Source organism: Apium graveolens, chromosome 5 (genome assembly GCF_009905375.1).
Source record: "Apium graveolens cultivar Ventura chromosome 5, ASM990537v1, whole genome shotgun sequence".
NCBI classification, from domain to species: Eukaryota; Viridiplantae; Streptophyta; class Magnoliopsida; order Apiales; family Apiaceae; genus Apium; species Apium graveolens.
The window spans coordinates 123,364,935-123,381,398 of NC_133651.1; the positions used below are offsets into that span (position 1 = coordinate 123,364,935).

The following is a 16,464-nucleotide window of genomic DNA, read 5'->3' on the forward strand; positions in this document are numbered from 1 at the left end:
TTCCAGACCTTAAGGTAATAGCCTTGACTTGCTCTTTGGCTTCCTTCCTGCCTGGTACTTCCGTGTCACTGGGAAGAGTGCCAGGTTGACGATTGAGCACTGCATTGGCTAATTGACCGATTTGATTTTCCAAGGTCTTGATAGAAACCGCCTGACTCTTGCACAACAGCTTAAGTTCCTCAAAATCAGCACTAGTATGTGCAGCTGCACTTCCCTGTTGAGGATATGATTGCCTTGTAGCATACTGCTGTGGTTGCTGGAATCCAGGTGGGTTAAACTGTTTACTCACTCCTTGCTGATATGGTGGCTGAATAGCATTCTGATTATTTCCCCAGCTGAAATTTGGATGATTTATGTTGTTAGGATGATAGGTCGCTGGCACAGGCTGCTGTTGTCGCTGATAATTATTCACATACTGAACAGATTCGTTAACAAGAGAACACCGATCCGTAGCATGAGAACCTGCACAAAGCTCACAAACCATAGCTAATTGATTAACTCCATACGTAGCCAAAGAATCAACCTTCATTGATAGCGCTTGGAGCTGGGCTGCAATAGCGGTGGCTGCATCAACTTCGAGAATACCTGCTACCTTGCCTGATGTCATCCTCTGAGTTGGGTTTTGATGCTCATTTGCAGCCATCGTCTCGATAAGATTATACGCCTCAGTATAGCTTTTAGCCCATAAGGCACCTCCAGCTGCTGCATCGAGCATGGGCCGAGATTGGGCCCCCAAACCATTATAAAAACCAGTGATTACCATCCAATCCGGCATTCCATGATGTGGACATTTTCTCAACATTTCCTTGTAGCGTTCCCAAGCCTCGCACATAGATTCTGTAGGTTGCTGCGCAAACTGAGTAAGAGCACTCCTCATAGCAGCAGTCTTTGCCATTGGATAAAACTTCACCAGAAACTTTTGCGCAAGATCTTGCCACGTAGTGATGGACCCAGCTGGTTCAGAATGTAACCAGTCTTTAGCTTTATCCCTCAGTGAGAATGGGAAAAGCCTCAACTTGATAGCCTCATCAGTCACGCCATTATACTTAAAAGTGCTGCAGATCTCGACAAAATTCCTTATGTGCATGTTGGGGTCTTCAGTTGCCGCTCCTCCAAACGAAACAGAATTCTGCGCCATCTGAATAGTAACCGGCTTGATTTCAAAGGTGTTAGCTTGAATAGCCGGATGAAGGATGCTTGACTGAATGTCATCAATTTTAGGCCGAGAAAAATCCATAAGAGCTGGATCAGCTTGTTCAATACGATCTCCCATGTTTACTGGTTCTTTCTGCTCAGTTCCTGAATCCGAATCCTCAAAATCTAACTTCTCCGGTGTATCAAGAACTTCGTCTTTCTCCTCAGCTGTATTTAAGGTCCTCTTGCGAGCACGAGAACGAGTTTGCATAAACGTTTGCTAAAGTACCTGAAACACGACCGAAAAGAGTAATTAACTACTACGTCCTAATCACTGAGTCCTAATGACCAATGATGGTAAGTACATAAACTAAACAAATACGCCGAGTCCCCGGCAGCGGCGCCAAAAACTTGTTAGGGCGAAATCACGCACTAATATTCACACAAGTATACGCGTTCGCAAGTAATATAGAATACTTTCTAGTTCGTTCCCTCAGAGACTCAGACTAAGTTATTGTCTAATTTAACTCACTCACCAATGTATGATTACTTCTCAATGTTAAGATAATAACACTTAAAATTGTTGATTAAATATTAACTATAATTAACTACTTAATTAACCACTTAACTAACACTTCAATTTATCAATAATAAAACACTCATGAGATCACAACTTCATTATTACTTCCTTCTATAGCCATTATTATTACCTTTAGCATGTGACAGTGATGATATTAATCGAATAACACGAGACTGATAAAAGCCAACTTTCATTGTACTAATACCATTCTACCAAACATCCACAATTAAGATAGAAGTTGAATAGTCATCAATTATGTTGAGTTCCTATATGTCTACAGAAATTGACAACACAACGATTTAAGCACAAGTTATTCCTTTTGATTACATAAGGCAAATAAAACTGTTAGAGTTACCCACTAATCATGCATAACGTACATGAATCTATGCTAGCATGGCAAGTTCTAAATCTCAAGATCCACCGTCGCTTCACAAGAGATTAACACCCTATCTTATATGTTCGCGACGCACATAAGACGAATACGCACAACCAATACTAGATATCATGCAATCATCACATACTAAAGTATTAAACAATTAACTAAAGAATTCCATAATAAATCCGTTGCAACCCCATGATCACGATTAGCCCATAATAGAACTTATCGCCATCATGGGTTCATATGAAATCATGATAACAAACACAAGAAAATAATAACTAAACTAATTATATTAAAACAGAGTACGTCACAAGAGTAAATAAGTCAAAGCAAGAAAACTAGCATGCAACGTTACAACGAAACAAGAATCACAAGAATATATGCTTCCTCTTCGTTGCTGTGTGCTAAATCGGTCTTCTTCCTTATCTCCTTCGCTTCTTGCAAAACACAATCTAAAACATAATCTCCTCTTAATACTCTATGAAAAACGTCTCAAATCTACTTATATAACAGTCCCATAAAACTCAGATTACATAGAAGTTGGAAGCCAAACAGAAGTAGAAGTCTAAAATAATATATCTTTTTCCCCGACCCTGTGCGGCCGCTCAGCATTTCTGCGCGGGCGCGCAAGGCTACTGCGCGGCCGCTCAGCATTGCTGCGCGGGCGCGCAGGACCCTACTGGAAAATTTCCAGGTTTGCTCCGTTTCTTCGCCGTAATCTGCCCGTTCTTTTCCTCTCGCAATGGTGAACACATGCCAAGGCTTATTCTTGATGATTCCTCCTCCGAAATGCAACTAATACCCTGAAATGCATAAACACTAGAAAAACGCATCAAATACACAAAATACTTGATTTCAAGACACCAATTTAAGCCATTTTAAGACGTTCTAAGTGGTATAAAATGCCACTTATCAGCTAATCAGTATGCACCCTCTCAAATTATATTACCCTTATTATTTATTTAAGTAACTATTAACATTATGGTCGCTTCCTTTTTTAAAGTATCTTAAGTCCATTTTCATTTTCGTCGTTGGCTCCGCTTATGGTTTCCACGGTTTCTAATCGCGCGGTCTCGGCTCCGGTATTTTTATAAAATTGAAAAATCATTATTTTCACTTGAAATTGTTATGACCGTTAGGAAATCAAAATACTACTCTCTATAAAAAATTTATGATTTATGAACATTCTTAAGTCGATCCTTTATATTTTCAAAGTTCGTAATTCGTAGTACTTTTGTCGTGTAAATCACTTTTAGTAAAACGGCCATAACTTTTGATCCGTAAATCGGAATCAAGTGATTGAAGCGCCTAAACGATCCTTATAAAATTGTCTATCATAAACCAGGGATATTTTTCAAGAAACTACAGTTTACATCTTCGGGACTTTCTGCAGAAACTTAAAGTTATGTTTTGTTCATTTTAACGAGATTACGGTTACGATTGGAGTTTCGTTTATGCCTTAAATCTTTATACTACCACCAACCATAAACATATCATCATCACCACACTAACTCCTCTCAAGAACATCATGTTCTTGAGGCAACAACAATCAACCTTAAATCTACTTTGCTAAATATCAAGATTTCAACAATACTCCCACCAAAACTAGGTTTACAACTATATACAAAAAGGATCTTGAACTTAAATCTTAAATAAGGTTGGGTCAAAGATTTATACCTTTCTTGAGAGCTTGAGATGTGTTCTTGATGATGGTGAAGTCTTGGGAGTGCTTAGTATAATTTTTAGAACCTAAAACAACCATTAAAATTAAGAAACTAAAGAAGAGTTACTATTCACACTATTCACTATCATCTTTGTTAAATTTATTTCACCCATCAAACTTTGATGAAAAGTGCTCAAAGATTTATCTTACATTATTTTGGTTGGTAGGAAGCTTGATAATTAATGGGAGGATTTTTCCATGGCTAGAGCTTGAATTTTTGATTTTGATTTCTTGGTTAAAGAAGTGTTTTTGTGCTTGCTTTTTGGTTGCTTCTTGGAAATGAGGTTGTGATATCTTTTTATTTTATTGATATTCCTTAGTATCTATCCTAGGATTTGATCTTTTTTGCAAATCTTGGGGACAAATCCAACTAGCTTCCTAGTTTACAAGCTAAGCCACTTGTTTAGCTCTTTTAGCTCACTATTTGATAGCCTTGGTTGATCATCCTACACCTTAGCTCATTATTTGATAAAGTAACCATGGTTACTTTCTTACCATGGTTAATTAGGGCGTTACATTTTTTAATCATTTACGCGTTCGCTCGGTCGCTTAAACGTTTTCGTAATACTTCCTCGTAAATGGTTCGCGACGTAATTCCTTTCGTATTTATTCCTTATGTTTTGAATTATCATACTTGGATATAAATCCGTAGGAATTATCATACTTGGATATAAATCCGTAGGGTTTTAAATTCGTAATTATATTGTGATTCCCATAATCCTCGATGATTCGTAAATATGGTCGTTTTTCAAAGTTCGTTTTCTTCGAAAACTAATAGCGTTTACATACACTCATTTGGTATGTATAATCATGTTATCAACTCCGAAACTCATTTTCTCATGCACAACATAGTGTGGGCTAAAAAGTTTTTCCCGCCTGTCAGGGTTACTATTCATTAGGCGTTTTACAAGGTCTCAAAAATTCAAGTTGTTATATTATTATTCAAAAAGGTCTTTTACCGACGTCAAAAATTTGGGTTCTTACAGTCTTTCCCCCTTAAAAGGATTCCATCCCGGAATCAGTTCAGAAACAGGTAGGGATATGCTTCCCGCATAAAAACCTTGAGTTCTCACGTTGACCTTGCAGTATTTGATCTCTTCACAAAATTTCCACTCATCCATCCAATATATTTTCGGGTACTCGTCCTTGTATTCTTATGACCTCTACACGTTACTCGACATACGCTAAGTCTGGCCACGAGTTTATTAGCTCATTTTCAATCATATGTTTGGTTTTGACGGTTAATTTTCCCAACCTCGATTCGTGGTACTCCTTATAAACTTGGCGACCGCTCGATGATGGTGCTAATTTGTAAGCCAACTTTCTTAGTCCTTTAAAGATTTCAACTGGTCCAATAAACCTTGGGTTCAACATTTCTTTCCTTTTAGAATCTCATCACTCCCTCCCTGTGAGGCACTTTCAACAATACTTGGTATGTTACTTCGTACTTCCTGTCTTTATAGTTCTGGTCCGTATATCTTTATTGTTTATCCTGGGCTGCCACTAGCCGGGTTATGATAAGTTCTAGGAATTCCTTTGGTCTGTTGACTCAACTATGGTCCAGTATCCTCCGCTTACCAATTTCTTCCCAACCTAAGAGAGAATGATTCTTTCTTCCATACAAAGCTTTGTAGCCGTTCCAATGCACGCATGATAACTCGCTATTGTCGGTAATTCGATTAACGTCAACTGGTCACTTTATCTCCCTTAAAAATTGATAAAATAGACGATTAGCGCATCTTCTAGTGTTTGGAATCATCCTTTAACTTATTCGTTTCTCCCTCCATCACTCCTACTAGTGCTAGAGTTTCGTTCCTTAAAGTTTTCCCATTTTGGCGCATCATCACTGTCTATTATTTTATGTAAGAAGTTCTCGTCACATTTCAACACGCTCATCTCCCGTTACACGGTTAGTGTCATATTTAACATTTCTTGCTGTAGTAATGTAAGGCACGTCGAGTCCTGTTTCCATCTTGAAGGAAGCACCATTTCATACGCAATTGATTGTTACGCTTTTAGAGTCGTGGAACGCTCAACTTTCGTTATCGGTCGAACTTCTTTAATCATTCCCCATATAATATCTATAGTACTACGATACCTTCTGGGTCGTACTTGTCATTCTCGCTAGTGCCTTAGACATATTCACGTTTATTGGTACCTGCTACCAGTGGCCTTTATAGGGCGTGTGCGATATTCTTTGCCTTCTATCAGCTCTGACAATGACATCCTTCATTCCTTCATGTTGTCCTTCGTAAGGGATATCGGCGACTATTTTCCGTATGCTTGCGTGGTAAGTACATCTACATGAATTATTTGTCAACAATAGGCGATTCCCCAAACCGTTCCAAATAAAAAGTAAGCCGCTAGACGCATCTTCAATGGTCAGGATAGTCCTCTCATTCTACTTGTCGATTGGAGAACTCTAAGTCATTCCTCTGTCCGTCTTTTTTCACAAACTATCTTGGGAAATAGTCCCGTTAATTAAATCTCGGGTCCTTGCGTGGCGCAGTCATCACAGGGTCTCTCTGTCCCAATTATCTCTTCCGCGTTCATAACAATTTCATAGAGTGGACATCTATCATTTGCATAATAAAGTAAGCGGTCTTATTTAATCTATCACTCAAAATCCTCAAATAGCATGACGGCTAACTTGGTTCTTGATAATCTTCCTTCAAAATTTATTATAATTAACTCTTACTCCTATTTGGGTCATCTACAAGTCGAAATCGCCAAAATTTTAGCCCTCGTCTTTCCGTTTTCATTTTCAACCATGTTGAATACTTACTTACCTACTCAATGACATCCCTTTTCATATTCTGTCATGACTAATATCCTTTTACGTTTTTAGGCATCTTTAAGTCTTCCTGTTTAATAAAGCGTTCTTTTCATGTGATCCTTCTCATCAGTTATTCTGATATTTGTCATCCTCAATACATCTTTTCCTACTTAAAGTGTCGGCCACCACATTGGCCTTTCCTTGATGATAATAGATTTCTCAATCATGGCCTTTGATCAATTTGACTATGGCCTCTATCTCGTGTTCAGTTAAAAAAAAAATCCAAAATTTTCTCATAAGTAAACTCCTTGTCCCTTTCGGTCCGAACCTTATCGCAATTATTCTAGATCATTATTAGGACACCTTATGTCACGATCCTTAAGCTGCATAGATGTATCATTACATTTCATAAAAATCCTGTGTTTATCGCCGAGTATTTCTAACAAGAGGTTATTACTAATCTTATGTTCACTTTTTGAAAATCTTATTCCTCGAATTCATACATGATTGGTCTTTCCCTAATTCATTAGTTCTTATCCCGATAGTGTTTCACAGAAGCGTACCTCACTAATCACGTTGTATCTTTATTATCGTTCTTCTATAACCATGTTAAAAATCTTTATGATAATAACTAAACATGGTATTCCCTTTTTAAAACAACTTACTCATCACGATGCTCCAATTTCACCATCATCGCACTGAGCTTTTAGTCTCATATTATAACAATCGGTTCTCAACTATACCTCTCTTTGTTCAGAAGTCAATTAGCCTTGGAAAAATGATTTTCACGATATCAATGAAATTTAGACAATCTTAACAAGATTTCAAAATCTAACATCTGAACAAATAATTACCTCTGAATTAAAGAGTCGCAATACTCAGAAGATTTATAACTTGGAAGAAAGAATACAACAAGGATTATCCTTTCATGTCCTTAGAAATTTATATTGTGATATTATAGAGAATATCCATTGAAGCAATGATTGTTGAATAATAACATCATACGAATGATACTTGTAAGATTTTCCCATTGAAAGAATACTTTTCTTCTTGAATAATGAAAGAAATTTGAAATAACATTCTCAATAAAAGGTTAACCGTTGAGGTTTCAAAATGATGTTATTTTGAAGGAAGGAAATTTTATTCAATGATTAACAAATAAGAAATTATATTGTTCCTCAATCACTTTATGATTTTAATTGGAAATTCTTTATATAAACAAAAGAATAGAATATTTCATGAACAAATATTTCGTAAAACTGAATATAAATTCTCGTTTGAGTGGGGGACCTAGTTAGGTCTCAATTAAATCATTCTTTGAAAATTTCATCAACAATTAAATCTGGCATATATAATGCACTATGGAATAATAAAAATTTGATTGGAAGTGGAACTAGCAAAATAATAACTAGTCCATATCAAGCAATATTATCAACCGACTAAGAAAATGGCCAGCACAATTGGTTTGGCCCATGGCAAGTAGCTAGAATGATTAGCTAGACTTTCATCATATTAATTAAAATTTTGACTAGTTAGGACATTAACTAGTCGTTCCCGAGAACATATACAACTAATCATATTTCAGTTTGTTCGAAAAAGAAAATCTCAATATCGTAACCACTAAAGAATTTGTGGCTACCTGGATGACGATTTCAAATAAAGAGTTTTCCAATTTAGGCCGAGAAAGACAATTATAACTCTGTATCGAGTGGTCTTGGCATCGGAATAATCGATAGCCTCTTATCAAATATTTCTTTCCAATAAAAGGGTACACTCAGAGGTGTTCTCGTTCACATACTTTATTGCATTCTCAAATAGAATTGAATTCGGAATACCAATATCAAATTGATACCCTTACTATGATTTCAAAGTTCAATATACAATTTCATCTCGATTAGAAGAAAAGGATTCCCGAGGAATCTATGGGTATTAGATCATCCTTGTCTTTAATAATTCGTTAAATATTTACAATCTCGACTGAGAAAAGTAAGTATGAAAGAAGAATCAAATGAAGATATCCATTATGAATATTCATCAATGAATTGAGGAAAAAGAAATTCCTTGGATAATTTAAATAAAGTATAAATAGCTCTGAGCCAAACAAGAAGATCATAATCTATGAATGAAAGTTCATTGATCAACTAAAAGAATTGAACAAGTCCTGATCTGGAGAAAGACTATTGAAGATGGTCACATCAGAAGTTCAAAGTAGGGAACAAAAAGGATTGCCTTATATGACTTATCATGCCAATACAAATGATCAACAGTTTGGAGGGAGTAACATGACAATGAGTAGGTGCCAAAATATTTCACTGATTATCCTAACTCTCATCATTATCCATCTGAGGATGATACCACTCTTCATCTTTGTAATTCCATGTTTCAGCTAGTGTCTCCTTCACATCATTTTAAAATCGCTTACTAATCTTGACTTTTGCACGTATATCTGTCATTCTGGTGTTTTACCTCAAAGACCTTACTCGGAAATATTCCAAAAGCATCTATTAAGCTGATAGGGGCCTATTACACGCATCCGTTACTAACTATAAGTGGCTAGTTCCCCCTGAGAACAGATCAAAGAGATCTCGCAGGGATCTCAATGCAGTCCATAAGTTCGGTGGCATGTGTGTGTAGTTGAATCATATGTTACCAAATATATTAGAGGTCTACGATTATATATACGTAGTCTATGACATCATTTCTACCGAAGAATTCCACTCTACACTCAATGGTCTATCCTCTTAGAAGGTTCTAAGATCGAACCATCACTTATTGTAATCTTACGCCATTTATTTATAGACATGCCATCAATTCTTGACGCTCTTGATCTCTGAGCTAAACCATCATAACCCTTCATGTTAAGCGCACTAATAATATCATGTAATGTACTCATCTTATGATAATATTCTTATATTACATTCAAATATTCCTTAATAGAATTAAAATCCCTAAGGGTACATTGGGCATTATTTCTGCTGAATTCGTTATTTATATGATATTCAAATCCTCATTGGTAAAATAATACCGTCAACTAGTTTAGGCCAATAACCTCAACTGTATACTAATAATTAGACTTCATGGTCCTCATATGTGATGCCTCTTCACGGGCAACCTATAAAGAACTATGAGTAACCAGACTAGTGTTATCACAATGAACATATGGTGTTAATAATACCGTCTTTACCCCAATTTCCCTGGAGACATAGCTCCAAGTTCTACATCCATATCCTTTCCAAATCAAATATGATTCAAATTTTCCTCCTCATCATTCTGATAATCTCCAATGGTCCTATTAGTCATACTTTAATACCTCAAATATACAATTATCCTAACCTACACCTTGAGGCTACATCCGGTAGTCCAATGATGAACTCTGTATGAGCTCTTACAAAATCTCGCATCTAGACAAACTCTTATCACTCTCGTCTCTGAGTACTATAACCTATGGCTCTGATATCATTTTTGTAACTCCCTCAAATCCGGGGTCAGGAATCTGGGTCGTCACGCCATCCTTCACTCATGTCTAACCAGGATTGATTCAATAATCCAACAGACCCCAATCTCATGCACACACACACACACAAGTTATAGCCTTAAAAATGACGTACAAAATGTAATCTTCTTTTATTAAAACTCAAATGTACTTTACAGGATCTCAAACAATTATTCATAACCTCTGTATGAAATTACAATATTTATGACTGATATCTTATACCTATCTGATACTCTGGCCCATCTGAGACAAAGTTGCCATGGATTCTCCCCATGACTGTAAGCGACTAAGTCCCACACCGGCATACTGGTTATCTGTTGTGTTGTATCATTTAAAAGAAAGCAAGAGTAAGCTATAATGCCCAACATAATAATGTACAGTATGAAAGACTGTATGATAAACTCACGTAAAACATCATATATGATAATTACGTTTTATTCGAAAATAGTTTTCCTTGGTGATACACACCTTCTTATGAAAATAATCCTTCAGTGGATTTTATTATCCTGCGAATACCTTAATAGTAAACCCAGCACCTAGGCTTGGGTTACGGGATTGCATCACAATTCCAATTGGAAGAATAGGACACTCGTTGGAGCCACCGCATATGATGATCAGTTGTAATACGATAATAGTAATATTTTCTACTAGTAGAAGGACGACACCTTCGAATCCCGGTTACCATCCTGGCCGCATTCATGCTACGTGTCCCATTTTGGGTATACACATACTTCACAAGTTCCTGAGTACACAGAGTACCTTCGCCTGCGGTACCTTTGGTAGTCCATCTAGCACACATAGTACCAGATCTACTCCTCCCTTGTCCTTTAAAAGAATTCTATCATATCTCGAGAACTCGAACCACATCGAAGTTCCCCCAAGCGTTTTGCTTGTTGATAGAAACAACTTATCATATTAGGGTATATATATATATGTATGTATATAAGTACTTCCCAAATTTTCGGAGGAAGTACTAAGGATGTGAGTTGACCGTTGTCAACAAATAATTAAATAACGGGGGAGTTTCTATTGAAACTATATTCAAATATTTAAATAAGTTGAGATACTATTCTTCGACGATCTGAAATTATTCGAATGATTTTCCGAAAATCAGAAGGTATTTTAAATCAGGTTCTATGATTTTTAAATCATAAAGAAACCATTTAATAAATAATAATTAATTAAATAATAATCGATAAATAATTAAACCTCGGAGGAGTTTACTTTTAAAAGAATAAAAATAATATTACTCAACTAATTTATGTTTAATAATTTAATGAACTTTAATATTTAATCGAGTCTGAACTAAATATTTACTGTAGAATACTTCTCCCTAATAAATGACTAGTAAGTAAATATTTTCTTGTCCGAACGATAAAGTATAGTCGAGGGAATACGATCTTTTGAAATCGTTTTAATAAAAGTTTGAGGTGTTTAATATTTTGTAAGTGGACGTTGAGTCCCTTGAAACGTAACTACTATGGCCTTAAATCGTCCCATAAATATCACCAGAATGATTCCCGGGTTTTTATTTTATAAAAACAAAACTGACTGACTCTCGGTCTTACAACTTATACATCACGCTCTGCTATAGCGCTAATATTCTTAAATAAAGCGCCTCCGGAATACTTCCGGGTTTTCATCAATTTTTACTGACCGATCATCAGTCTAAAATATATACACGCCACACTACTCGTTAGCATTAACGTTCTCAATTATAAATACATTCGGGATACTTCCAGGTTTTTATAAACTTACACTGACCGACTCTTGGTCTAAATATAACATTTCGAACTCGGTATGAACATATACTAGAAATTATCAATAATTGAGTAATGTAATATATCTCAAACTTCGTAAAACAGTTTAAAGCAATCTCATGCATATATGAAATTTTTGTAAAATATTCACAACACTATAGTTCTTAAAAGGTAGGGTTTGAAAACTTTCCTGGGTATCTTGAGGTGCAGGATGCTCTAGGTTTCGCTCGGAAATCTATATCATAAACACAAGTCATTTCGTTAGGTCCCGTTCTAATTTACGTCTACCCGCACTCATGCGCTAATCATTATACACCCTCTCAAATTATATTACCCTTATTATTTCTTTAAGTCCTTATTCACATTATGGTCGCTTCCTTTTTCAAAGTATCATGAGTCCATTTTCATTTTCGTCGGCGGCTCCACTTATGGTTTCTACGGTTTCTAATCGCGCGGTCTCGGCTCCGGTATTTTTATAAAATTGAAAAATAATTATTTTCACTTGAAATATTTATGAAAGTTAGGAAACTCAAAATACTACTCTTTGTAAAAATTTCATGATTTATGAACATTATTAATTCAATCCTTTATATTTTTAAAATTCATAATTCGTAGCAGTTTTTGTCACGTAAATCACTTTTAATAAAACGGCCATAACTTTTGATCCGTAAATCGGAATCAAGCGATTCAAGCACATAAAAGATTCTTATAAATTTTCTATCATAATCAAGGGTTAATTTTCAAGAAACTACAGTGTACATCTTCAGGACTTTCTGCTGAAACTTAAAGTTATGTTTTGTTCGTTTTAACGAGATTACAGTTACGATCGGAGTTTCGTTTATGCCTTAAATATTTATACTACCACCAAAAATATATCATCATCACCACACTAAATCCTATCAAGAACATCATGTTCTTGAGGCAACAATAATCAACCTTAAATCTACTTAGCTAAACATCAAGATTTCAACAATACTCCCACCAAAACTAGGTTTACAACTATATACAAAAAGGATCTTGATATTAAATCTTAAATAAGATTGGGTCAAAGATTTATACCTTTCTTGAGAGCTTGAGATAAGTTCTTGATGATGGTGAAGTCTTGGGAACGCTTATTATAGTTTTTGGAACCTAAAACAACCATTAAAATCAAGAAACCAAAGAAGAGTTACTATTCACACTATTCACTATCATCCTTGTTTAATTTATTTCACCCATCAAACTTTGATAAAAAGAGCTCAAAGATTTATCTTACCTTAGTTTGGTTGGTAGGAATCTTGAAAATTAATGGGAGGATTTATCCATGGCTAGAGCTTAAAGTTTTGATTTTGATTTCTTGGTTGAAGAAGAAATAGCCGAATGGATGAGGTTGGGAGAGAAAGAAGTGTTTTTGTGCTTGCTTCTTGGTTGCTTCTTGGAAATGAGGTTGTGATATATTTTTATTTGATTAATATTCCTTAGTATCTATCCTAGGATTTGATCTTTGTTGCAAATCTTGGGGACAAATCCAACTAGCTTCCTAGTTTACAAGCTAAGCCACTTGTTTAGCTCTTTTAGCTCACTATTTGATAGCCTTGGTTGATCATCCTACACCTTAGTGCACTATTTGATAAAGTAACCATGGTTACTTTCTTACCATGGTTAGTTAGGGCTTTACGTTTATTTAATCGTTTACGCGTTCGCTCGGTCGCTTAAACGTTTTCGTAATACTTCCTCGTAAATGGTTCGCGACGTAATTCCTTTCGTATTTATTCCTTATGTTTTGAATTATCATACTTGGATATAAATCTATAGGATTTTAAATTCTTAATTATATTTTGATTCCCGTAATCCTCGATGATTCGTAAATATGGTCATTTTTCAAAGTTCATTTTCTTCGAAAACTAATAGCATTTACATACACTCATTTGGTACGTATAATCATGTTATCAATTCCGAAACTCATTTTCTCATGCACAACATAGTGTGAGATAAAAAGTTTTTCCCGTCTGTCAGGGTTACTATTCATTAGGCATTTTACAAGGTTTCAAAAATTCGAGTTGTTATATTATTATTCAAAAAGGTCTTTTACCGACGTCAAAAATTTGGGTTCTTACAAGCACATTTCCGCAAACAACTTTGTGTAGATTATGTAGGAGTATATGAGTCATGTTGACTACTAGTGGATATACATAATAAGTTTATTAATTTTAAATATGAGATGTCTTGTAATTCTGTATAAGTGAAATTGAGTCAAGTGACAAATAGCTACCCGACGGATGATCAACAAAGCTAACCGACGGATGATCAACAAAGCTTCCCGACGGATGACAAACATGTACCCGACGGATGATCAAGTTCAAATATCTGTTGACAGTGACAACACAGTCACATGCATTGGGTATTTACAAAAGGAATGTGGTAGCCTATTAAGCTGGAATTTGAGAACAAAGAAGCATTACTTTTTCCATGCAATTGTGAAGATATTCAAAGATGCTGGAATAGAGTAGTGAAATATCATGGAGTTAGACTAGATATGTTTTGTTTTATTATGTTGTCTTATTGTCATGTAAACTTGGTGATATATAAACCAAGTGTAGCTAGTAGAACATTCAACTAGGCAAACACATTTTAAAGAGAGATAGAAAAGGCTTTACTTGTCAAGAATTTCTCTGTAGTTTATTTGTTCTACTTGTAAAGCAGCTGTTAGCCATTCTAAGCTACACAGAGTTCTTAAACTGATATATATACATGTATATATATATATATCTGGTGGATACATTCAAATCTACTAGAAAGTTTTAAAAGCTTGTGTTTTTATTACTTTGTATTTTAATTTATATAACTCTTTCATTCCGCACTCTGCAAATCAAACACTTATATATATTCAGTTTGAACAGTTTTTAAAATCTTGAAAAAGTAGCCAGAATTACATTCAACCCCCCTTCTGTAATTTTTGTTGTATTGTTAGGGATCAACAATTGGTATTAGAGCAAAGTCTTGAAGTACAAAGAGTGTAAAGGTCACAACAAACAGCAAGATGAACAAGAAGGATGTTGGAGTCAAAATTCCATTTCTGGATAAAGATAATTATCACCACTGGAAGGTAAAAATGCACCTACATCTTCTTTCCCAAGATGAGGCCTACGTGGATTACATAGAGAGAGGTCCTCATGTACCAATGAGAGCTGCAACTAGCAATGAACCATCTGTTCCCAGACCTAGGCATGAATGGTCAGATCCTGATAATGAGCAAGTCAGGAAAGATAAGAAGGCCATGAACATTTTGTTCAATGGAGTTGATGGTGATATGTTTGATAACATCATTAACTGTAAAAAAGCCAAAGAGGTTTGGGACACAATCCGGATTATTTGTGATGGTACTGAGCAAGTAAGGGAGAACAAGTTGCAGCTACTGATTCAGCAATATGAACATTTCCACTGTAAAGAAAGTGAGTCTCTCACTGATATTTTTAGTAGATTTCAAAAGCTACTAAACCCTCTGAAGTTGTATGGAAGAGTCTATCAAACAAAAGACTCTAACCTCAAGTTCCTTAGATCTCTTCCAAAAGAGTGGAAGCCAATAATAATTTCATTGAGAAATTCTCAGGATTACAAGGAATTCACCTTGGAGAGACTGTATGGCATCCTAAAAACTTATGAGCTTGAAATTGAGCAAGATGAGAGGATGGAGAAAGGAAGGAAGAAAGGAGGGTCCACAACACTGGTTGCTGAGTTAGAGAAAGAGAAAGAGATAAAGGTAGAAGCTGTTGAGTCTACATCAAAGGTCTGTGAAAGCAAGGGTAAAGGACTGGTAGCTGAAAATGAAGATCACTTGAGCCAAGATGACATGGATGATATTGATGAACATCTAGCATTCCTCTCCAGAAGATTTGCTAAGCTCAAATTCAAAAAGAATTTTGGAACAGCCAAGCCAAATAGAAACATGGTGGATAAATCCAAATTTAAATGTTTCAAATATGGCTTGGTAGGGCATTTTGCCAGTGAGTGTAGAAAATATGATTCTAACAAGAAAAAGTTTGAGCCTGTTGACTATAAATAAAAATACTTTGAGTGGCTCAAACAAAAGGAAAGGGCTTTCATCACACAGGAAAATGATTGGGTTGCAGATGGATTGGATGAAGATGAAGAAACAAGCTATGTCAATCTAGCCCTAATGGCCAAATCTGATGAAACAGAAACAAGTTCTTCAAGCAATCAGGTAATCACCACTAACCTAGCACATTTATCTAAAGCTGAGTGTAATGATGCAATAAATTACATGTCCACAGAATTATATCACTTGCGTGTTACACTTAAGTCCCTGACTAAGAAAAATGATAAAACTAAAGAAAACAATTTGTTCTTAAGTGAGAGAAATAATGTGCTAGAGTCTCAGTTTATTGAATTTGAAAAATTGAGAATTGAGTGTAAGATTGTTAAGGATGAATTAACGGAGTCCTTGAAGAAAGAAGAGATTTTAAAGAAGCAGCTTGAATGAGAACAAGAAGTGATTAAAACATGGAAATCATCCAGAGATGTCCATGCTCAAATCACTTAAGTTCAAGGTATTGAGTCCTTTCGTGATGCAGCCTGGAAGAAGAGTAAAGAGAAACTTGAGTCCAATTTGGTTGAAGGAT

At 35.6% G+C, this 16,464-nt stretch overlaps 1 non-coding gene across 1 annotated transcript; it reads left to right on the plus strand.

Annotated features, from left to right (window-relative positions):
• Nucleotides 1-773: 773 nt before the first annotated feature.
• Nucleotides 774-880, plus strand: LOC141662566 (small nucleolar RNA R71). Its single transcript, XR_012550675.1, has one exon. It is a non-coding gene; the product is annotated as a small nucleolar RNA R71 (small nucleolar RNA).
• The last annotated feature ends 15,584 nt before the right edge of the window (nucleotides 881-16,464 follow it).